Below are 24390 nucleotides of genomic sequence, written 5' to 3'. Positions count from 1 at the left end.
GAGGACGGGGGTGCGGACCCCAGCTTGCTCCCCCTCAGAGCCGCGGAGAAGCCGCTGGAGACCCAGGGGCCGCTGCATCCTAGCGGGGTTCCCCACCGGGAGCGGCGCGGGCGGGCGGGCGGCCCCTCGGAACAGTGATGGGAGCCCATCTCTCAGGATTCAAAATGCACAACCCCCTGGCTCAGCCGGCTTCCTCCGAGGTGTGCGTGGCGAGGGGCAGCGGGGCGGCAGGCGGCTCAGGACGGAGTGAGGCTGCTGTGCCGCGTGGAGCCAGCCCCGGGGCCGCGGGGGACCGGAGGGCATGCGGGGGCAGGGCGCACGGGCGGTCGCCGAGGGTCTCCAGGGTCTCCTCCTGGAGAGGCCGCCGTGGGAGCCGGGCCGCGCCAGCCTGGCGGACACTTGCTGGACACTTGCTGCCTCGTGGGAGCGAGTTCACTCCTGCGGGGGCGGGAGACCCGGAGCAGGGCTGAGGTCACGGACGCGCAACAGCGAGAACGTGCTCCGTGTCACCGCGTCACTGCGTCGTGACTTAGACACGCTTAAAATGGTACATTTTCTGCCACGGATACTTTCCCACGACGAACAGGAGACCGAGGAGGGGCAGGGGCAGAGTCGGGGCGGCTGTGTGTTCACCCTGCGTAGACTGACACCACACACACGTGTTGCTAAATGCGTCTTCTTTTATTTTATTTTAAAGATTTTATTTATTTATTCACGAGACACACAGAGAGAGGCGGAGACACAGGCAGAGGGAGAAGCAGGCTCCATGCAGGGACGCAGGACTCGATCCCGGGACCCCAGGGTCACGGCCTGGGCCGAAGGCAGACGCTTGACGGCGGAGCCTCCCGGACGCCCCACAAAACGCATTTAAAAAACAGTTGTGCCAACGAGGCTCCTCCTTTTCCCGCACCAGCCACACCCTGCGCGGCCCACGCACCTGCCCCGGGCCCAGGCGACAGACTCAGCGTTACCTCGGGGGCGTTGGCACAGGGCTGAGGCTGCGGCTCCTGCGCCCGGGCGGTTGGGGGTCCTCCCTGGGCCTCAGCTCAGCTCCCCGACTGTGCTGCCAGGAGGCCGGTGCAGCCCCGCCCGGGCGGACCTCGGCAGCGGCCTCCACGGCCTGGCTGAGCGGGACGAGGACAGACGGCGGGTGACCCGGGCAGGCCTGGACCTGCCGCCCCGCGTGCCACCGCCGCCCAAGCACCTCCCGTCTGCGAGCTGCCCGCTGCCTTCGGTCGGAGCCCTCCAGCCCCCGCCAAGCCCCATCTGTCCCCTGCCCCCAGCAGCAGAGCATGGGAGCCCCTCTGCCTTCCGGGGGCGACTCCTTCACCTCCCGGGGGCTCCTCCGGGCGGGTCGAGGCCACGGCGCACACAGCACAGAGTAACGTAGAAGCAGGTGCTGCGTCCGTGGACCAGGAGCTGCTGGGGTGTGAGCTCCCTCCCCTGTGGGGGCCACGGGGGCCCAGGCAGAGGAGCCCGCTGTCCTGGGCGGCCCCGCTCCATAGCCACAATGTTGGGCAGGCCCTGGTCACCCCCCTGGGCCAGGGTGCTTCTCCTCTCCCAGGACAAACTCGGCTGGCTGGGTGGGGAGGGGCGGGGGGAGGGGTGGGGGGACGGCAGCACCTCACACGTCCTCCCTGCGTCCGGCCCGGGCAGGGAAGGGGAAGGGCATCGTGGGGGCGGCAGACTGAGAAGTCCCATCACCTGGAGGGACGACAGGGCAGGAATCAGACGTGGCACGGGGAGCCCCCGGGGGCAGGAGTCGCTGGCACCTCCTGCTCGGCCTCCAAGTCACTACTCCTCCCGGAGCCTTGTTTCTCCTCTGGAAACCAGCGTGGACCTCGCACCTGCCACTGAGTGTGGGCGCGACGAAGGTGCAAAGCGCCCGGTGGCCCAGCTGCTCGCCCTGGGGGTGCTCAGCAGCGGGGGCTGTCGTTGCCCTGCCTCAAGGCTGCTCCCTGGGGTGAGGGTGGCCCCAGCGTGAACACTGGAAGCCTGAGGTTCGACGAAGGCACATTTGGAGAAAAAGGAAGAGCTGGGTCGCGGCTGGCCTGGGGCGAGGGGAGGGCGGCTGGGGCTTGCCTCTGGCCTCGGGAGCAGAATCTGAGAAGTGGGCCAGCAGCCCGTCCCCTGCACTGGGCCTCCCCACCACACCGCCAGGCTTCCCGCCCCCCGTGCTGGCTCCGGCGGGCCTGCTTCCCAGCATCCGGCCCCTGCTCGACATGCCCGGGAGGGATTTACGTTGGAGCAGGAATTAGTTATGAGAGAGAGAGAGAGAGAGAGAGAGGCTGCCCCATGGGCTGCAGTAGGAGCAGGAGCCCGACAGGCCGACAGCCAAGGGCGACATCGGGGGCTCCCTGAGTGCCAGGCTGCCTTTCCTCTCACCTCAACCATGAAAACGGAGAAAACAGAACCGGGTCACGGCACAGACAGGAGCACGGCCGCCTGAGCCCGAGCAAAGCAGCTGCGGGGCGGGGGGAGCCAGCTCTGGGCCGGTCCGACCCGATCCCGCAGCCCCCTCCTCGGAGGTCTCGGGGCTGAGCGACGGCGGGTTCTGGGTGGCGCTGACCCACTTCCTCATAAACAGGGAGGGGCTGCCCCTGCCCCGCTGGCTCCCCCAACACCTCGACTCTGTCCCATGAACCCTCGAGTTGATCCCAACCTTGGGAAGTGACGGAGGAGCGGGTGTTGGCGCCCGGCCACATGGCTGACTGTCGCTGAGCCCGCTCTGTGCCCCGTGGGGGGGCTCCCTGGATGCGGGGCCCGCAGGCTCCACGAGCCCTGGGAGGCCTGAGTCCACGCAGCAGCCGTGTCGCTTCCCCGGACGGGCCGCCTCTCGGGGAGCCGGTCCCTTCGCCACCGCTTCAGGGACGGGGGCCTGATTCCTGGGGGCCCAGTCTGAGGCCCCCCGGGTGCTGGAGGGCGCGCACCTGCACCGCGGCTGCTTGGACCAGGGCCTGCCCGTCCCGGGGGCTGGCGGAAGCCGGTGCCGTCTTCGGCAGAGTGCGGAAGGGGGGCAGGTGTCCCCGGGCCCCTCCACTCCTGCTCCTGCGTCGGAGCCTCAGGTGTGGTCCCCGCCCACCGTCCCCGCTGCACCGTCAGGCACCTGGGGCTCCAGTCCAAGCCCCAGCCGTGACCTGGGGCAGCGGCTTCCGGCTCTGGCCTCGTTGGTGGGGACCTGCCCCGGACTCAACAAACCGGATGACCTGAGCACCGTGAGAAGAGAGGTGGTCAGAGACGTCCCGGCCCCGTGAGGAGCTGAGCCTCAAGCAGAGGCTGTAGGGAGTGGGAGGGGGCGCCCTGGAGCCTGGGGCCTGAGTGCACACCCGGGAAGGCTGCCCCAGGCAGCCCGTCCTTCTGGCCGACCCGGGGTGCGTAGGGTGCTGACCCCGCCAACACCGCGTCACCCCCAATCCTCCAGCCTCAGGTGAGCCTGCCTTTTCGGAGCAATCTCGGGGAGGTCAGCGCGGCCAGCACGCTGCTGGGTCAGGGCCGGGGCAGTCTGGGAGGGAGGCGGCGGGGAGTGTGGCCCGGCTCCGGCTTGGCTGCACGTTCCCCGGGCAGGTCCCTTCCGGCCCCGCTGTCCTGCTGCGTCCAGCCTGCAGGAGCCCAGGCGTGCAGTGGGGCCATGCAGCGGGGCCCACAGCTGTCTCGCTCTCTGCTGCGCCCCCTGCCCCTGCTCCCCGCGGGGCCCCAGCCTCCCTGCCCTGCCCTAGGCCTCCCCTCCCACCTCCCCGCGCCATCCCGCGCTTCCCGCCCGACCCACTGTCCGTCTGCATCCCTGCACGGGCCCAACAGAGGCCGGGGCCGCCGGCTGTTCAGGACCCCCATGCCCGGGGCGGCGGGGCGGGTGACAGCGGGAGGACTAGACGACCTTACCCAGAGCATCCCGAGCCGCTGCGGAGCTTTAATTTATTTAATCAATTCCGGCCCCCAGGCTGGGGAAGGGAAACGGCAGGATATTAAATCTGTCGCTCGCCCCAATCTGTCATAGGGATGTCAGCGCACATTGATTCTTCTCCTCCCGCCTTTATTAACTCCCTCCTCCGGGGGCGGCCGGTTCTTCCAGTTCAGCCTGGACCCGGCCCGGGAGCAGACTGCAGGTGGAAAGGGGGGGCGGGGGGCAGCACAGGAACCGTTCCGGCGACGATTAAAACGAGAAGATGTTCAGCATTGAGACAGGAGGCCGAGAGGGTGGTTCGTGGTGCAGAAGCTCCCGGGAGAGCGGAGAGCGGGGAGCTGCCCCGGGCAGGTCGGCCAGTTAGGGGGGCGGGGCGGGGACCCAGGACTCCGGGCTCCCTGCGTGACAGCTGGGTAGCGATGGCATTGCTTGCTCATTAGGGACGGCGTTAGGCCCCCGTGACCGCCGTTTAACACGCCCCGGACACATGGCACATGCATGACCCTACAGTCCCGGAGCTCAGGGGCGCCCTCGGGGCCGGCGGCCTTCCATCCTTCCTCGCGCGAGGCCGGCCACAGCTGCTCAAGGCTTCCTCCCGCCGCGTGGCGTTGACGCTGACGCCCCTGCTTCCCTCCGTTACTACAAAGGACCCTTGGGACGGGACTGGGCCCACACGGGGACCTGGGTGCATCGCCCCAACTCAAGGTCACCGATGTGTGACCCTAACCTGCCCCCGGCCTTGGCCCTCGGAGCAAAGTGAAGGGTCCATGGTTTACAAGTTGGGGGGGGGGGCATGGGCGGACCCCAGGCTCTGGGAGGCACTTTCTGCTCTAAATAATTGAGCATCGGGCCCCCTCCGTCTTCCCAGCCCACTCTCCCATCATATGATTTATTTGCTCATAAAATTGAAGGCCTTCTTCTCTGGCACCATTTTCTATTCGGCTTAGACAAATATTTAGCAGCCAGACCTGACCTTAATTTCCTTAAATATCAGAGGCCCCGGAAGATGGAGAGCCTGCCCAGTGGCCGAGGACGCGGTGAGTCCGGGGCGGGGACAGTGGCTGGGATGCTTCCCCCAGTGGCGCTGCCTCTGCCCGGGACCCAGCGGGTCTGCGGCCTGTCCCCCGGCGCCGGGTCCCCCCACGGCCGAGGCTGCGGGAAGAGGCAAGACGCGCACATGGCGGGGCTCCGGGGGCTCCCACACCTGCCGGAGCTGGCATCCCGGACGGGGTCTCTGTGCTGGGGTGACGGGCCGAGCTCCCCCGCGGGGCGAGGGCTGGGCTGTACCAGGGAAGAGGGGGCACAGGGGCGGCCACGGGGTCAGGGGCCTTAGTGGGGCTGCCGGGCCGGACGCTCGCATTTGTTCCTTTCCCGCAGCTCGACTCGGGGACTCATTCATTGATTCGTAGAGAAACGGTTCCCGTGTCAGGCCTGGGGATCCCGAGTCAAAGCCCAGGGCTACCTTCCTGGGGGGCAGTGAGGGGAGGTGCAGGGAGTTTTGGAGGCGGGTGGGGGAGGAGGGAGCCCCTGTCACCGTCGCGGGGGGGGGGATGGCCAAGAGCACTGGGGCCCCTTCTGGGCAGCTGACCTCAGGCTAGGAGCCCTTGAACGGTGAGGGAGACGCAGACGGGGCCTCTGGCCTCTCCTTTCATGGGGTTCCCACTCCAGGGCACAGAGGCTGGAGCCTGTCGCCCAGCCGCCCACACCAGGACCCCGGGCCTGCCCTGTGCTCCTGTGGGCCCCGTCCCCAGGCTGAGCGCTCCCCAGCTCTCTGCTCCTGCAGGCCCGCTTCCTCCAGGAAGCCTCCCCGGGCTGGGTGACGTGTCCCTCCACAGACCACCCCACCCGCACTGCCGGGTGCTCCAGCTGCGGTGCCCTGGTCCGGGGCAGGGTCGGGGCCCGCCACATGTCAGTTGTGCCTCCCTGAGCCTCGATTCTCTTCCTCCGTAGGGTGGTTTCCAAGGTGGGCAGACTCACAGCTCCTGCCTCGTGTCCTTAGCCCCGAGTCAGCGGCCACAGGAAGCCGAGGTCTCGGGGCAGCTCGGGGTACACAGTGGTGCTCAATAAGCTCCGGCTACCTTTGGTGCCCTGGGCTCCCCAGGCGCGGCCTCGTCTGTGCAGTGACCCCAGGTCCAAATCAAGTCACATCCACAGGTGCCAGGGGTTGGGGCCTCAGCGCATCTTCCTGGGGGACACAGTTCAAACCCCAAGGGCCCCCGAGCCCCGCGGTCTGCACCCCCATCTCTCGTCGCTGCCGGTCACTCAGCCCTGATGCGCGGCCATCGCGGGCCCATGCGGCTCCCTAGAGGTGCCAGGCGTTCTCTTTCCTCTGGGCCTCCGTGCGCTGCTCCTCCTGCCGGATGCCCGGCTTGTGTCTTCCTGTCCCTCTGCCCCCCATGACTGTCACCTCCCGGGAGCCTCCAGCAACCCTGTGCTCCGGGCTCCCTTGGCGCCCCCAGGCTTGTCACTGGGCAGGGGTGGGGGGCTTCCTCCGCGTGCCCCTCCCCGTCAGCCTCCTCGCCTGTGGGTCACAGGCCTGGGTAAGTGACTCACTGGGGGAAGAATGCGGTGTGTCCAGCAGCTCCTGAGCCCCGGCTGGGGGAGCAGGCGCGGCCCCACACTACTCTCCCACGAGGCAGGACTCTCAGTATCCCCACTTTGCAGATGAGCAAACTGAGCTCAGGGTGGCCCACGGCCTGACGACGGGCGACGGGCGGGTCACAGGGGCGGGGCTTTGGATCCCGCAGCCCGAGGAGGACCCTGAGCCGTGGCGGGAGGATCACGCACTCTCGGTCCCAGGAGAGGCCCAGCCTCGGTGAGGTGGAGCCAGGCGCACGGACGCGTCCTGGGGCTGAGGACGCGGCACTGTCCTCGCACCTCGCCGCACGGGGGCCCTCGGTGTCCTCGCCCAGACTCTGGGGGCCCTGGGCACAGGCGAGGGCGGTGGCTCCCCCGTCTCTCCCCTCCACTGACCGAGCCCGGGTCGGAACCGCGGGGCTTTTGTGTCCTCAGCACCTCAGAGCAGCCGTCCAGGGAGCCTCAGGGAGAAGCGGCGGACAGGTGCCCTGGCTCACCGCGGGCAGCCGGGGAGCTCGGCTTTGGGGTCAGACTGACTGATGCCAGGTATCCCCCGGGCGGCCCTGGCCCGGGCACCGGAGCCCCCGGGCTCTGCTCCGGTGTGTGCAGGGGGAAGCCGTGGAGACAAGGAGGGCGACCATGACGCCCCCGGCTTCTCCTGGGTGCCCCGCACCGTCCTCTGGTCCCTGGCATTCAGCTCACGTACTTAAATTCTCACCGTTTTTCTTTTAAGGAACGAAGCAAAACGCAGATAAACAGCCGTTTAGAATCATGACTCCATAATCCGGGAATTCTCCTTCCGGTGCAATCTGTTCAGCAATTACTCTGCGAGGCGGAGGGAGAGCCTCCCGGTAACAACCGCGCCGATCCCCGGGGGCAGGCGGCAGCCTGGCTCCTCCAGATGGGCCTTTCCTCCCCGAACATCCGCACATCCGCGTGTGGCCCGTCCCGGTGAGCGGCAGAGGAGGGGTCTCCGCCTGCCGAGGCAGGTGCGGGGCGCGAGGGGAGGGCAGCCCAGCGGGGCCGACATACCCGTTCGCCGCCCTTAGGACAGTCCCGGCGCGGCCTTCCTGGCTCCCCGGGGGCAGTAAGCTGCCTGCGGCCGGCGCCCCATGGCCCTGCCATCGGCTCCTGGCTGGAGGCCAGTGGGAGCGCCGCCGCCTGCCCGCGCCTCCCGCTTCACCAGGAGGGAGTCAGGCCAGACAGGCTGTGCAGCGCACGCTGGCAGCTCCCGGGCCCGCACCTGTCGGCCCCGAGCGCCCGGCAGCACTGACCCTGAGGCCCGGAGGACGGGCCGTGGGGAGGTGGCCAAGACGCTGGCACGGCGAACTGCAAGGGGTGCCATTAGCAGCAGCGCCGGGGCCCTGAGGACATCCTGCCCCTGACGCTGGGAACCGGGCACCTCATTCAATCCCATTTGTCCCGAACATTCGTCCCTACCGGGCCCAGGGCCTGGCGTGGGGGATCCTGACGGGTTCCTCATCTCCAGAAGCCACGGTCCGCAGGGGGGAGGCCGACTGCCGTGGAGACGCATCTTGCAGGCAGGACGCGCCCCCTTCTCCAGGCAACTTCCACCGTCCCTGCCTGGAGGCAAAGGGACTTCACGGGGAAGGTCACGTTTGCAGCCTCAGTGGCTGCGTTAGGATCAGTGCGGAGGCGTTCATCAGGGAGTGGGGGTGGCTGTGCAGAGCATGGCGGTTGGAAGGGCCTGGAGGAGGCAACAGGCCACCCGCCCCCTTGACACGTCTTTCTGGCCCATGAGGACGCACCTGCTTCTCCATCTCTCAGAGCCTGAGGAGGACGAGGGGAAAGCGCGCTGGGTTCCCGGATCCCGGGCCGCACCTGCCACTGACACCGCGGAGGAGCCTGGGAGCTGGGCCAGCGCCTGGGATGCTAAAGAGGCTTAAATTCCGATGCTGACCCCGGACACCACCACCACCGGGGAGGGCCGCACTGGCTGGGGGGTGGGGATGGGGGTGGGGGGTGCTAGGGGAGTGCGGGTCCGTCTGGGTGCTGTGGCCAACGGGCAGTGACTGCCGGGGGCGCTACGGAGGGTGACGGCCCCCATGTGGCCCACGCCTCCCTCATCTGCACGCATGAAGCCCAAAGAGGGCGAGTCCCCCACCCGAGGACACCCGGAGCCGGGACAGGGGCCAGGGCCCCTCTCCTAACCCTGAGCCTGCCCCAGAAGCACCGGGGAGGCCGTTAGAACGCAGAAGCCGGACCCCATCACCAGGGTTTCTGATTCAGATGTTCACATTCTTAATAAGCTCCGGGGTGACGCTGCTCCACTGGGGCCTCGGAGAACCGCTGTTCTACGCCAGCCTGCTGGGCTGAGAAAGGAGGGTGAGGCCATTTCTGAAAGATGGGGACTGGCCAGGCCCTCCTGAGCCACCAGGGCTGTGGGGCGGGCCTGAGGGGTCAAGTTTCAGGATGTACCCTACAAGGTTAAAGGGGCGGCCGCCAGCCTCCGCCGGGAGAGGGGGATCACCTCTTGGGCCCGAAAGGGTCCTGGCTTGAAAAGGGATGATGAGGGCAGCCGGGGGGGCTCAGCGGTTTAGCACCACCTTCAGCCCAGGGCGTGACCCCAGGGTCCCAGAATCGAGTCCTGCACCGGGCTCCCTGCATGGAGCCTGCTTCTCCCTCTGCCTGCGTCTCTCTCTCTCTCTCTCTGTGTCTCTCATGAATAAATAAATAAAATCTTTGAAAAGAAAAGGGATGATGACCGCGTGATGTGAAGGAGGTGTTAACGGATGCTGCGGTGGTGACGGTTTTGCAAGACGGGAGTGCGTCAAGTGATGGCTTGCACACCTTGCACTCACACGGTGTCACAGGTCAGTTACGGCTCGAGAGGGTCCTGCTGCCCCGGCCACAGCCCAGACCAATGCAATCAGAGTCTCCGGGACAGATCCAGGCGCCAGGGTTTTCCAAACCTCCCGGGGTGGTTCTAGTGCGCGGTGCGCGGCCAGCCTTGGGAGGCGGTGGGGAGCCCTGCTGGCATCGCAGACTCACATTCAGTAGGTGCGAGGTGGGATTTCTTTAAACGAATGCCCAGGTGTTGCCGATGCTGCTGGTCCACAGGCTGCGCTTTGAGAAGCAAGGTCCGGAGGCGAGAGAGAGCCTGCTGCTATCGTTTCTGAGGCTGGTCCATCCCGAGGGCTCATCCTCCTCTTTGCAAACCGTCCCTCCCCGCACCAGCAGGCCAGCCTGGCTGCACTGCCTCCATCCTCTCTGCAGCCCTGGCTGGGGGGACCCGGGCCAGTCCAGAGCCCTGCGGCCCCCCAGCTGCTTGGTCAGGCAGGAGCCAAGAGCCGCAGCCTCCAGGCTGGAAGCTGACGCCCGCCTTCCTCCCAATGCATCCCTTGCCCCCCACTGCCTTTTTGCCCGTGATTGCTCGTCGTCAGTTGCCCGTAAGGCGTTTCAGCCAATCTGTGCATTGATTGGGCACCTTCTGTGTGCAGGGGCGATGATAATTTGCTCTATGCCCTTCAGCGAGTGTCTTACCCACCCCCACCGAGTAGCCTGTGGATCAGGACCTCGTTTTAGTCACCGTAATGTCCTGAGAACTTAGTACAGTGCCCGGCGAGTAGACTGTGCTCAACCAGTATTTGTTTATTGAGCCTGCGGGGTGAATGGCGTCGGGGACCTCAGAGCCTTGGCGTCTTTGCCTATAGGATGGGAGTGCAAGGGCCCATTTCATAGAAGTGTAGTGAGGCTTACCGCCATCGAAGGAGCCTCTGGCTTCCAAGTGGACAGGCTGACACCGATATGTAGGAGCAAGTCCTGGGGAAAATGGAGCTAGGACCCCAAGTTAGTATACTCAGGAACCTCCAAGCAGGGCAAAGAGCTGTTTGCCTTGTGAAGAAGAGTGGCCAGGGGAGGAAGCTGGATCCAGGAGCTGCGGCCAGGTGGGCGGCCCTGTGGGCTGGAAGGGAACACGGCCAATGGCAGCCCCGGTCCTGGCAGAGAGAAGTGGCCCAGCAGCCAGTTCAGCCATTGGCACCTTTGGAAGATTGTCTCAGCAGGTGGGGAAGCCAGAGCGAGGTGTGAGCTTCCAGTCCCTTTCCTGAAATATCTGCTCGGGAAGGTCAGCCAGCAAGAGCGGGCCCTGATGCCAGGATGGAGGGTGGAACACGGGCTGGGCGCCTGGCTCGGAGCAGTCCCGTTTGGGGTAGGCGTTTCCGCTGGCTGAATGCAGCTCTCTTTTTTTTTTTTCCTCAATTTTATTTATTTATTCATGAGAGACTCAGAGAGAGAGGGAGAGAGAGGCAGAGACACAGGCAGAGGGAGGAGCAGGCTCCAGGCAGGGAGCCCGACGTGGGACTCGATCCCAGGACCTCCGTGGTCACACCCTGGGCTGAAGGCGGCGCTAAACCGCTGCACCACCGGGCTGCCCTGAATGCAGCTCTTCTAAGGGATGTCCTCACCGTCTGCCTCTCCCTCTAGACGGTGATGCTGTTGGCAGCAGCCTCTCCCAGCAACGCGGCTTGCACCGCTCCAGGCCGGCTCAGACCCTGTGCCCCCCCCCTCCCCCCCCCCGGTGAAAGGACAAGAGGTGCCATGCAGAGATGCAACCGTGAAGGGCCGTGGCTGAGACGAGGAAGCTGGGGTTGTGCGCCTCGATGCTCAAGGCTCACCCAGGCCATCAAGGTCTAGTGCTTGGACCTGGAGGAGCTCCCAGTACAGGGTGGATGCACCTGCAGGGGTGGGGGTGCAGAACGGCCCCTTGGGTCCTCCGTGCTCCCCGCCCAGAGCTTTGAGGCCCTCACCGTGTTCCTTTCAGCCAGGCTTAGTCTCCAAGGACTGACTCCCTGAGCGGCGGTAAATCTATTCCTCTGTTTTCTTTAAGATTTGTCTGTGTATTTGAGAGAGAGCACAAGAGTGCACAAGCGGGAGGGACAGAGGGAGAGCGAACACCAGGCAGATGCGAGCGTGGTGTGGGGCTGGGTCTTACAACACCGAGGTCACGACCTGAGCCAAAGGAGTCGGGTCCCCGACCAGCTGCACCCAACAAATTTATTGTTCCAGACACCCTTGGCTTTAGCGGCCCCAGATTGCACGGTTATAGGATTCCAAGGGTATTTAATCAGGACTCCTTCAGTTACAAGTGACAGAAAAGCTGTTCTACTCCATCTCATGGCTGGAAAGTCGCGAACGAGGACGTGGGCGTAGCCCGACCGCGGAGCTTAAGTCGAGCCTCTCTTCGCCCGTCAGTCGGGTGAGGCCGGCACACCTCATTCTGGTGTCAGTGGGCGCCGTGATGGCTGCTAGCGACACAAAGCCTAGAGCCTCTCAGATTCAAGTCCTGCAGGACAAACGGGGTCTCTTCCCGGCTTCCTCTAACTCCTCACGTCACGCCCAGAAGTTCGACAAAAGCCTGAATTCTCATTGACCTGGATTTGCCTTGTGTCTGTCCCTGATTCAACCTCTGCAGCCCAGGAGACAATGGGATGCTCTGCTTGGCTTCGGCCGGGGTCCTATGTGCAGGCCGCCCGCCGGTTCTCCATTGGACACTGGTGGGCTGCTATCAAAAACTGGTCAACTGGGATCCCTGGGTGGCGCAGCGGTTTGGCGCCTGCCTTTGGCCCAGGGCACGATCCTGGAGACCCGGGATCGAGTCCCACGTTGGGCTCCCGGTGCATGGAGCCTGCTTCTCCCTCTGCCTGTGTCTCTGCCTCTCTCTCTCTCTGTGTGTGACTATCATAAGTAAATAAAAATTAAAAAAAAAAGATTAAAAAACTGGTCAACTGATGAAGACAGATAAAGATTGCTAAAAAAGTGTCCCCACATCAAGGTTCTGAAGCCCTGGAGGTGGGAGGTCCTACGAGAACTTGACCGAGAGCTTTGAGGGGTCCCCAGAGCTCACCATTCAGATTCGGGACAATGGGTAGTGCTGGAAGATGGGGTGAAGCTCGGCCTCTCCCACTCTCCACCCTTCCAAAATGACACAGATCATGTGCCTCCTTCCTCTTCCTCTACCTGCAACCCTTCGGCCTGAATGTTCTCTTCACATTTCTTTGCCGTCGTCACTTTGCCTTCGGCATGGCTAGGTTTCAGATGGGGAAGGTGGAAAGTCAGCTGCAAGCTCTGCGGGTAAGTGGCTGCAGGGGAGGGAGCTGAAGAGACCCACGGAGCGGCTTGGGGTGTCAGCGATCAATCGGGATCTGTAAGAGGGAAGGCGGAGGCATCAACGTGGCACAGAAGCCTGAATTATTGGTCCTAATTCTGCAGCCTCCCAGCACAGCCTGGCCGTGGCTGCATGTGGGCTGGGTCTCCTTCGCCACCACGTGACTGGCTTGGCCGGGGCCTTGCTCTCCTCAATGGGGTCGTAGCAACGCAACGAGAGAAGAGCCTTGAGATGTGTTTACGCGGCTGCCCTTGGGTTCTTGTGTTTCTGCCACAAAAGGAACCTAATGAGGGGTTCCTCATGGGACGCGTGGAGCAGACACGAGCTGAGCCGCGGCCTGAAGCAGGGTTCTCCAGTCAGGTTTGGACCTGTGGGCAAAACACACATGTTAGGGACGCCCGGGGGGCTCAGCAGCTGGGCATCTCACATACCCCGGGGTTCTGGGGTCGAGTCCCGCATCGGGCTCCCTGCAGGGAGCCTGCTTCTCCCTCTGCCTGTGTCTCTGCCTCTCTCCCTCTCTCTGTCTTATGAATAAATAAAAATCTTTAAAAAAATACACACATTAACGTTAAATGCTGTTGAGACTCTGAAGTGCTTGTTACACAGCACTAGGAGGGCGATAGCTGACTAATAAAGGTAGCAAGGTGGATTGGAGGCTCTGGGTGACAGAGAGTGCGTGTGTGCATCAGCCCAGCTGTACAACTGGGAGTTTGGGGGGCCCCACAGGATCGGGAGTAGGGGGCCCCGGTTCCGTAGCTCTCCCATGAAGTGCCACGTGACCATGGGAGGGTAACATCTGAGCCCGGCGCTCGGCCTCCGTAACCAGGGCCTCAGGAGCTCCGGGCTCTGCTCCTGCTTAGGGTCCGCCCATGTGTGCCCCCGGCCTCTGCCCGGGAAGTGCCCCCACCCCCACAGAGACGTCGTGCACCCTCACACCTTGTGTGCCCTCACGCAACAGACTCCATATAGAAAACAAGTCAGACTGTGACGAATGCAGAAATAGATGTGTGAAATTGTTCCGGGAGCAAAGAAGAGAGAGAGCTGACGACTCTGGGGGAAGAGTGGGTGGAGGGTTGGGGGGAGGCTCCACCGTGGAAGGGATGCAGGGCCTCCGGGATGAGTAATACTTCAGCTGGGGGAGAAGAAGCTAAAGAAGCTCTCGGGCAGATGGAGTGACGCGAGAAGGCTGGGAGGGCGTCTGAGCGACACGGGCTCTTGGGACGGGAGTGGAGTTGGGGCTACGGGGGCGCGGAGGGGCCGTTGTGACAGGGTCGGCCGTGCTGGGTCGGGCGGTGTCCTGGGGCAGCGGGGAGGGCGGCACCACGGAGCACCTGGAGCAGCAGAGCCCCCAGCGGGGAACAGAAGGGGTCCTGGGGGGCTCTCCTGGCTTCCCCGCCCACGGGGGGCAGACAAGGCTGGATTCAGGGCCCCGGCAGGCTCAGCGGGTTGGGGAGGGCGGGCAGCCCGGGAATCTGCCCCTTAAACAGGAGCCTCTGAGATAAATGGGAACGACCAGAGGAAGCAAGAGGGCGGCGGGTCAGCTCATCGGGGTCACGGCGTCGGAGGCTGACCGAGCCTCCAGGCCCCGTCTCCTCTTCCCTCCCAGACGTGGGGCTGCAGCGAAACCCGGAAGGCTGGGAATCATCCAGAGCTGAGTTCAAATCCTGCTCTGCCGCTGACTAGTTATATGACCTCGGGCCAGGGACCGAACCTCTGCCGGTTGCTCCTTTTGTAAAACGAGGACAGTAACGTCTACCTTCCGAGGTTGCTGTGGACGTGACATATTCACGGTGAGCACCCACGAGGCTCAGCCCGACCGGGCGCTTCCTGCACGCCCCTAACTAACTCCTCGTCTCTTACAGATGAGGACGGTGAAGCGCAGGGGGTCAGCCGAGTCCCGCCGGGGCACACAGCCAGCAAGTGCCAGAGCCGGGGTGTGAACACAGGCTCCAGGACGCCTGCTCAGAACCCACACGTTCCATACAAGATGACGCGAGCGCCTCACACATCGCACGCGACACGCAGAGAAACGCCAGCTGGGACCGTCCTGCCCGAATCTTACCAACGAGATACTTGGGAGAACGATTCTGGGGGACGAGCACCGGGGGGGCCGCCCCGGACGAGAGGGAGCGTGTTCTCTGATTCTCTTGACCCACCGTGAGAGGGAGACGGCCCCGGTCCGCGGGCTGCGTGGCGCACAGCTACGGGCACTGCCTTGTTGTTGCTCTCGGCCGCGCCTCCCGCTGAGCGCCGGCTCTGGCTCCGGTGTGCGGGGAGGAGGCCGAGACTCCGAGAACTCGGGCAGCGCGCCCCCCTCACCTGGCACGGCTGTGAGCGGACTTGGGGCTCTGGCCGCAGCCCCCACGCTCCGCAGGCCCTAGTATCCGCGGACCGACGTGGCCGGGGTCACGGGCGCCTGGGCGGCTCAGCGGGTGAAGCGTCCGACTTCCGATCTCAGCTCGGGTCATGACCTCGAGGTGGTGGGATCGAGCTCCACGCTGGGCTCACACGCTGGGCGTGGGGGCTGCTTGGGTTCTCTCTCTCTCAAAAAAAAATAAAAAATAAAAAGCTTTGGAAGGACCGTGATCACAGACCCAGCAGAACGAAGGACGGGAGAGGGTGAGCCTTGCATCCTGACGTCCCTGAGCCACGTTGTCCTTATCTGTAGCAGAGAGAGGGCTATTCTCCAAGGGCCTGTGGCGAAGAGTGAAGAGGAGGGTGCAGAAGAAGTGCCTGGTACGGGGCTTGTCACACAGCGAGTGCTCAGCAAACATCGACTGTGCTCATTATCAGGGGACGAGTAAGTGTAAAGGAGGGACCATGAGGAGGTGGAGGTGGTGGTGGGGGAAGACGGGAGGGAAGAGACGTGGGGGAGGAGGAGCAGTGGGGCTGGCAGGGCGGAGGGGGACAGGCGCCAGCCCGGCTCCCCAAGCTCGGCCCGCCAGGCTACCCGCCCAGGCTGCGCCCCCAGGGCCGTCGGGCGGTTCACGCCGCCCTGCTGCAGCCTGAGGCACCCCCGCCCCACGGGGCCCTGGGTGCCGGCGAGAACGGCTGTCCCCGACGCGCCCAGCTGCAGAACGAGGACTCAGGGGGGCCGGGAAGGACACGGAAGCCTCGGAGCCACGGCCCCAGCGACTGTGCTGTCGGGAGGCAGCCACCGCTGTGGTCGCCGGCCCCGCGCCTTAACCTCCTCCCGGGTGAGAGCGCGGAGTCGGCCGCGTCGGGTGTCGGGGGGATGGCAGTCGTGCAGCCAGCGGCCCCTGCGTCCAGGCCTGGGGGCCAGGGGTGACGCCGCCCCCCGGGGCCCGGGGACTGTCCTGCCACGTCGCAGGATGGCCCTGCTCGTCTCCGCGGGGGAATGGCATCAGACACGGCCACTCAGATTGGAACGGGGACCGCCTTGGCCTGCGCCCTTGGAGGGCGGGGGGCTCCGAGGGAGGCGGTGACTCCCCCTGGGGAGAGCGCGGAGCTTCGCTTGGTTGTGTTTGTGACCCGGGAAGAGACCCAGGCGGCATCGTGGAGGGCTCGGGGTGGGCGCCCCACGGGGACCTAGCTCGTGCCGGGCAGCAGAGTGCGACACATTAATGTGCCACCTCTGACGCCAGGCACATCTCCGTCACGGACTCTTCTGTGACCTCAACCACGTCCCTCACCTCTCCGACCCTCAGTTTCTCCATCTGAAAAATGGGAACGATTAACGTGGTAACGAATCCCACTGCCGGGAGCCGAGCCTCAATCTCCTCACCTGGGAATGAGGATGGTGCAGGCCCGTCCCCCGGGCGGGTGTGAGTTTAGAGGAAGTAACGCATCCGTGGGGCCTGACACCCGACACACGGCAGCCGTTCATTATCAATGATGCTAAAGCTGCCGGTAGCCTCCCTCGCTGTCTGCAAGGTGCCCGAACGCCCGAGCGCTGCTGGTCCCTCCGCAGCCCCTCATTCCAGCCCAAGGCCCCGACCACAGAGCCCTCTGGCCGGGCCTCGCCCCCTCCGCCCCACGCCGGGTGTCCCGGAGCAGGGCCGTGCGCTTCTCCAGCTGGGGGGCAGCCAGAGGAGCTCTTTCCTGCCGTCACGGCTGCGGCCCAGATGGAGGCTGGCGGGCAGGGTTAACGCTGGCTCGGCTCCCGGCGCCAGTGGGCCAGCCAGGCCGACTGAGGCAAGGGGAGGCGCCGGCCAACTCGTGCCAGGAAGCTGAGGCCAGAGGGACATGGGGTCAGGGTGGGGCAGCGGGGGGCACCTGGAGCTGGAATGCCACGCCGAGTCATGAACGCTGTCGCGCGGACAGGTGCAGCGGGAGCTGTACGTGCTCCCGGGGGAGGCTCGAGGCAGGCCCTCCGCGTGACTTCTCTCCGACTCTCCCGCGGGCCCGCTGCACACTCAGAGCCCCGCCGCCTCCACCCCCGAGGGTGACGGAGCTTTTCTTGAACGGCAGCATCGTCGCACCGTCTCTGAGGACCCAGAGGCCACGTCCTGTCCCCCCTCCCTCTGCCCTCACCTCCGCCATGGCCCAGGAGCTCGGAGGCTGGCATCTGCCGCCGTTCGTGGTCCTGAGACGCCCCACGGGGGAGGGCCGAGCTGGGGCCTCGGACCCGGCCTCCCCGAGTCCGTCTGCCCCAGGTGACGACCTTCATGCCCCGTCCTGATAAAAGCGAGTGCTTTCTTTTACTGATGCGGAACCAACAGATGTGCGCGTCCAGGCTTAACGATTTACGTAACCGGCTTCACGTTCTCCTGGCAGTTCCAGTACATTCACCCGGCTGCCGTGCGCCCCTGAGTAATCGCGGAGTCTCCCCACGACCCCCTCCCCATCCTGCACCCAGGCCCTCTGCTCACACTCTCCTAAAAGATGGGCTAGAGGGGCCCTCGGGCTCAGCAGCCCCGTGCCCCTAGAAGGCGGGTCGGAGCAAGAGGCCGGAGCGCCAGGGGCACTGGGACCGCGGTGTGAGGCACAGCAAGGCCCGCTCAGCTCCAGGTCCCCCGAGTCCCCGTGTGCCTCATTCCCGTTGCCTCCCACTTCTCGCCTGCCGGGGGACGGGCGCCTGCGGGCAGCAGGGAACCTGCGGCCAGGCTCTGTCCATATAGAACAAAACAGCTGCCGTTTACTTGCAGCTCACCCCGTGCCCCCCCCTGCCCCGGCCCCGGGTTGCCTCGTGCCCCTGCACGGCCTTTCCCTGAACCTCCCTCCACTGACGCGTGCGACCACCGCACCCCGTCTGCAGATAAGGACATGAGCTCAGAGTCATGAAAGGGTTTTCCTAAAGCAGCCACGGAGCTAGTCTGTGACTGAAGGGATTCAAACCGGAACTTCGGGGACGTTCCCCAGTTCCCCATCTCTCCCTTGCGGGTCCTGACAGCACGACCCTCGGGAGCCTATTTAAAACCTTCAGCCTGGAGGGTGAGCGCTCTCCTGCACCGTGGGGGGGGAGCCCTAGTCTTTGGCCAAGGCCACCCCGTCCAGACCTTGGGAGGGTCTTGCTCTTCCCTGGCAGCGCTTTGGCCCCTTAGGGTCCAGCCCTTGAGTGACTTCCGCCCTTGAAGACCCCAGGAAAACCTGGTCCTGTCCAGACGCTGGAGCCAGAGCAAAGGCCCCCGGAAACACGAACGGGGGGTAGGGTGGCCTGTGCTGCTGGGGGAGGATTACACAGCAAAGCGAATATTGATAAAACTGTAATTGGCTTTTTTCTTTCTTTGTTTTTTTTTTTTTTTCTTCCGAGCCCGGGTGTCTGCAGGCCAGGCACTGGGGCTAATTGTTGCAGGCAATTAATAACTTGGATTGTATTCACTCTGGCGCAGGCTGCTTGCGTCCTTGGAGGAGGCAGGCGAGGCTGGGCGAGGATGCTGGGTCTGGCTGCTTGCAGAATTCTGGAGGCAAGAGGAAGGTTTGCCATCTGCCCAGCCTCCCCCAGGCCCTGTCTTGCAGCGCCCTTTCCCCAGTCTGGCCCTATCGCCCTCCTCCAGACCTTTTTCTCTTCTCTTGAATTACTGGCCCTTCCACCCTGTGCCCCCCACCTCCTGAGCGGAGCTCCAGGGAGAACAAGGCAAGATGGTGCCTTGGGACAAGTTCAGGGCTGGGTCCAACCCAACTCTTCCACGGACTTCCTACGTGACCTTCAGCCGGAAATCCATTCGCCATGAACCCGGGCAAGTTTCCTGAGCTCTTTTGCATCCGTTATATCAAATGAAGTGCAGTCAACCCTGAGAGTCACGGAAAGAGGGACTGACCATTCGACCTATCTCTATGATCATCCGATTGTTGCCTATAAATCTGCGCTCCGCCTCAGCCGGAAAGATCACCGCAGGCATCTTATAGGCACAGTTCATTACACTCTCATTTTGCAGATGAGGAAACTGAGTCTCGGAGAAATAGCGACTTACCCCAGGTCACGCAGTTGGTAAAAGACGCCTGCATCTAGAGCGCCAGGGGTTTCCTGGAGACGTGGGGGCCAGGAGTCCCGAAGCCAGTGTGTTAGCAGATTGAAGACACAATCACCTTTGAATGTAATTATTCTGTTCCCCGAGGCTGTTACAATGGAGCAACTGTCTTAATCTACCATGTTTTTCAGGAAAAAACACCTCCAAGCCTCCCCTCCCCACGTGCCCTTCCCCTGAGCTGCTCAACCATCTGGCGGGAGGACTTGGTTTGCACACAGTTCGTCTCAGCAGGGGTGGGGCAAAGAAGTGAGAAGTGTCACGGTGGCCTCCAGCAACACACCTCCAGGCCACCTCTTGCTCAGCAGCTCGTCCTCATCCTCATCACCATCATCATCATCTTCACTACCACCTGGTGTTTATTTAGAGCTTCGTTTACGCCGTCCGCCGTGCTGAATGCTGTTTGTGCACCGAGATTTGCTCACTTAACAAACTCCTCATTTATAGCCGCCCCTCTGAGAGACGCACTTCTTCCATCCCCATTTGATAGACCAAATAACCGAGCTCAGCAAGGTGAAGTGACTTCCCCAAGGTCACACAGTCAGTAAGGGGTGGAACAGAAATACGGCTTTACAGCGAGTGATGGGCTCAGAGGCCCTGCCTCAGACACGGTTGAAGGGAAATCAAAACAGAAATAAAGGGATGGGAACGAAGGACAAAGCGGCCTTTATAGCTCAAACCCCTTACAAGAGAAGCTTTTCAATTAGTCGTGAAGACAGAGGATAAGGGAAGCCGCGTATCGTCGCCAAGAGGCATTTAAATCAGACCCAGGAAGAACTTCCAGCAGACAGCGCAGGAGCAGGGCTGCGGGGGGCAGCATCCGTTCGCCGCCGCCTTCCTGTTGGGCAGATCTCGGGGCAAAGGAGGCTTCGGGGAGGTGCCCCGAGGTTGGGCAGGGATCTCTGAGCCCAGCATCCCCGGGCCCCGTAAACGCACATCCTGCAGGCGGAGTGGGGACTGGAGGGAAGGAAGCCTGAGGGTGAGGCCCTGCCAGGAGGCTGCCCGTGACTCTCCGCACCCGCGCCGGCTCCGCCGCCATCACCAGCTCCACTTTATGGCAGGCATATTTCAAAGGCCCGGTTCCATTTGCATTTTTAAAACTCTGCTGATGGCCCGGGAAAATTGCATCCTTTCAGTGCTCTTGGGCACCACGCTGCCTACCTCCTCCCCCACTCTGCGGGCCTCTGCCTCTGCGTCCCCGGTTCCCAGAGGTTCCCAGAAGTCCCCCGACCGGGGCACGGCAAGCCCATCCCCCACTAGGGATCATCTGGAGACCCCACGGCAGGGAGGCCTTGGAGAGCTGTGGCTAGCTACACGACATGGGGCTAGGACCCCAATCCGTTAGTAATAGTTCCCGGGGGAGTGGGGGCCGCGTCCTCAGGACGGCCCAGCACCATGGCACGTGCCAACGGCATCCCCTGCGGATCGGTCAGACTGAAAGGAACAGTGCGGGAAGCTTGTAGAACTTTGAGGAGGCTTCTGGAAGCAGCCATCGCACCGGCTGAGAAGAGGAAGCCGTTCGCCCAGCAAAGGAAACCCTTTGCTCTCAGCTGGGCCTGGGAACGCATTTTGTATCTTCTCCCCTATTGCTCCCTTAAAAGCAATCTTTTCCCTGTTCCCTAACCCTACACCCCCCTCTGCCCCGCCATGGCTCCACGTTTTCTGGCTTCCCTCTGGGATGTAGCAGGAGACACCGGACACATGCAGGGTGGTGCTAGGTCTGTCCCTTTGCACTCCTCTATCAGATTCAGCCACTGCTGTTGGGGACAGCAATGCACATACCCCCCTGCCAAGTCTCAGGAGAGGCCTCTGGTCTCTGTCTGTCTCCCCTTGCAGCTCAGGGTGGCATCCTTCTAGTTAGGAGCTGCCTCCAGCCCTAAAGGTCGTCAAGGCCCCATGAAGCCACTAGGAGTCTCCTAACAGGCTTGACTGGCCTGCCAACGCCTCTGCTGAGGGTCCTGAGCACACGGGGTGCAGGTGCCTGGGCAGGGACACTGGTTCTTCTGCATAGATGAGCCCTCAAGGCATCCTGGGTGACACACACGGATGTGTCCGGTGGGCAGCGGGCGGGAGGCTACAGCTTCCAGGGGCCGCCGGCCGCAGAGCAGGAACGGCAGGTGGGTCACCCAGTGGGAGCTCCACTTAGAGGTGCCCTCGCCTCAGTTTCCCTGTGTTAAAGGGAATGACTGGGAAGCTGGCCTGGCTGTGTAGCCCCTGGTGCTTCATCTGAGCCCTCTGGGGCCGAGTCCCTGTGCAGGCCAGGAACCTGCTGCAGGCCACCCATGGGCCCCTTCCCCCTTCCCTGCTCTCCCCTGCACGTGCTCCAGATGCCGGGAAGCTCTTGCCACCCAGCAGCGGTCTGGGCCCCACCGTGCGCCGTGGCCTTGCAGCTGGCCTGGCCTCTGGGGCGACCCTCGGGCCCTCCCCCCGCCGGGGCCGCCGAAGCCAGTGTGCCGCAGCCCCGGTGGGGAGGAGTGGCCTGGGCCTGGGCTCTGTGTCCTCGTGGCCTCGCGGGCGGGGGTCTGGTGGGTGGCATGTGTGGCTGGAGGGCTGGAGGGCTGGAGGGCTGGGGGGATGGAGGGCTGGAGGGCTAGAGGGCTAGGGGGATGGAGGGCTGGAGGGCTGGAGGGCTGGGGGATGGAGGGGTGGAGGGCTGGAGGGCTAGAGGGCTGGGGGGATGGAGGGCTGGAGGGCTGAGGGGATGGAGGGCTAGAGGGCTGGAGGGCTGTGGGGATGGAGGGCTGGAGGGCTGGGGGGATGGAGGGCTGGAGGGCTAGAGGGCTGGGGGTATGGAGGGCTGGAGGGCTGGAGGGCTGGGGGGATGGAGGGCTGGAGGGCTAGAGGGCTGGGGGGATGGAGGGCTGGAGGGCTGGGGGATGGAGGGCTGGAGGGCTGGGGGGATGGAGGGCTAGAGGGCTGGAGGGCTGAGGGGATGGAGGGCTAGAGGGCTGGAGGGCTGCGGGGATGGAGGGCTGGAGGGCTGGGGGGATGGAGGGCTAGAGGGCTGGGGGGATGGAGGGCTGGAGGGCTGGGGGGATGGAGGGCTGGAGGGCTGGGGGGATGGAGGGCTGGAGGGCTGGGGGGATGGAGGGCTGGAGGGCTAGAGGGCTGGGGGGATGGAGGGCTGGAGGGCTGAGGGGATGGAGGGCTAGAGGGCTGGGGGGATGGAGGGCTAGAGGGCTGGAGGGCTACGGGGATGGAGGGCTGAGGGGATGGAGGGCTAGAGGGCTGGAGGGCTGCGGGGATGGAGGGCTGGAGGGCTAGAGGGCTGGGGGGATGGAGGGCTGGAGGGCTGAGGGGATGGAGGGCTAGAGGGCTGGAGGGCTGCGGGGATGGAGGGCTGGAGGGCTGGAGGGCTGCGGGGATGGAGGGCTGGAGGGCTGGAGGGCTGCGGGGATGGAGGGCTGCGGGGATGGAGGGCTGCGGGGATGGAGGGCTGAGGGGATGGAGGGCTAGAGGGCTGGCGGATGGAGGGCTGCGGGGCTGGGGCGAGGACGCGGCGGGGCAGGAGCGCGGCGGGGCGGGCGGGTGCAGGGCGCGCGTCCGCCCGCAGGGGGCGCTGGTTCCCGCGGGCTCCGGGCCGGGCTGTACCACTCGGCTCCGCGGGGGGGGCGGCGGCGGCGGCGGCGCGGGGCGGCGGGTCCCGGGGGCGGCGGGGCGCGGGCGGGGCGCGGGCGTCGTCGGCCCGGGGCGGGCGGCCGGGCGGCGCGGGGGCGGGGGCGGGCGGCGCGGGGGGCGGCGGCGCGGCTCGGAGGCCTGCCCGGCCCCCCCCGGCCCCGTGGTAGCGCCGGGACCCAAACAAAGGCGGCGGCGGATAAAAGGCGGCGGCGGCGGCGGCGGCGCTCGGGCTGCGCTGGGACCGGGACCCGCTCGGCCGCGCGGTGCTGGGGGGGGCGGCCCCGCCTCCTGCCGCCGGGAGGGCGCGAGGGCGCGAGGGCGCGGGGTCCCGCGGGGCGCTGTGCTCCGGGCCCCCCCGCCGGCCGAGGTGAGTGCGCCCCGGGTCGCGGCTGCGGGGCCGGGAGCGGGGCCGGGGCTCGGGGGCTGCGGGGCCGGGGCTCGGGGCTCGGGCTCGGGGCTGCGCGGTCCACGCCGGGCGGGCGCTCGGGGCCGGGGAGGCTCGACCTGCGGCGGCCGCCCGTGCTCGCGGGCACAGCGGATCCCCTGGAAGTTGAGCGTCGGTCCCGGGGGCGCGGGCCACTCGGAGGGACAGGCCGGCGGCCTCCTCCCGTCGGAGCCCCGGAGAGCGGCCGCCGCGCGGCAGGGGCGGGGCGGGGCGGGGGAAGGCGGGTCCTGCGCACGCGGGGGACCGCCCGGGGCGAGGGGCGCGGGGCCCGGGAGCCGACCGCGCCGCCGGGAGAACTTTTCCCAACTCCCCGGGGAGACCCGCGGCGGCGGGACGGGCCTGGAGACGCCTCTCGGTCCCCCGCGGCCCCGCAGACCCCACCCCGCGCGCCCCTGCACCCCGTGCACACCCGCCCCCCCCGCGCACCCCCTGCACCCCCTGCACCCCGCGCACCCCGTGCACACCCGCGCACACCTGTGCACACCCGCGCGCAGCCCCCAGGCCCCTCACCGCCCGCCGGTGCACGTGGGCCAGCTCGGGGCTCCCACGCGCACCAGCGTCCGCGGGCAGCTCCCTCCAGGTCCTGGCCCCTCCGGGCATCTCTCCTGGCCAGAGGCCGAGCCCCTCCCCGGGCGCCCACGGGGCTGCCCGGGACCCAGAGCCGCTCAGCTCCCCGCACCGCGCGCACCTCCTTGGGGACCGGGACACGGAGACGCAGGTCCCCCCCCTCCCATGCGGACCTGAGCTGGCATCTGCCGAATGGAGGAGGAGGCTGTGGCCCCGTGGGAGCCGCGGGCAGAAGCCTGGCCCCCCGGGAACCTGGATTCTAGGCGCAGAGTCCATTGGGCTTAGCTCACCACCCCGAGCAAGCGAGCGAGCGAGCGGCTCCCCTTCCTCAGTCCTTACTCCAGACAAATCTCCTGCAACCAGGCTACACGCCCCTCTCTCTGCATCATCCTGCGCTTGCCCTCTCTTTGTTCCCCGCTCTGTTCTTCTCCCCCATGTGTATCTCCCTCCCTCCCCCCTTTTTTGGTCTTTCCCAGTTCGTCCTTCCCAGCTACCTTCAGTCTCTCTCACCAACTTTCCTTCAGCCTGGATGTGACCCAGCGCATCTTTGCTCCAACATGGACACAGTGACCCTTAGGGGGAGCCGACCCCATCCTCCAGGCGGCTTCCTTGCCTCTCCTCCCCTCTCTCTGAGAGTCTGACCCCACCCCTCCCTGCCCAGGGCCGCAGCAGCTTCCAGCCCCTCCCAGGGCACCTGTCTAGGGCCTGGTGCCCTAGAGCCCAGCAG

The 24390-nt window shown here is 65.4% G+C and overlaps 1 long non-coding RNA gene across 1 annotated transcript; it reads right to left on the bottom strand.

Annotated features, from left to right (window-relative positions):
* Positions 1-4009: 4009 nt before the first annotated feature.
* Positions 4010-24042, bottom strand: LOC144314954 (uncharacterized). The gene is made up of 2 exons (XR_013380786.1): positions 23837-24042; positions 4010-12973 (listed from the first exon to the last, which is right to left on the bottom strand). It is a non-coding gene; the product is annotated as an uncharacterized LOC144314954 (long non-coding RNA).
* Between the last annotated feature and the right edge of the window lie 348 nt (positions 24043-24390).

The sequence above is a fragment of the Canis aureus genome, chromosome 5, assembly GCF_053574225.1.
Source record: "Canis aureus isolate CA01 chromosome 5, VMU_Caureus_v.1.0, whole genome shotgun sequence".
Lineage (NCBI taxonomy): Eukaryota > Metazoa > Chordata > Mammalia > Carnivora > Canidae > Canis > Canis aureus.
The sequence above is the reverse complement of the archived record's forward strand: the minus strand, read 5'-3'. Positions and strand labels throughout refer to the sequence as shown.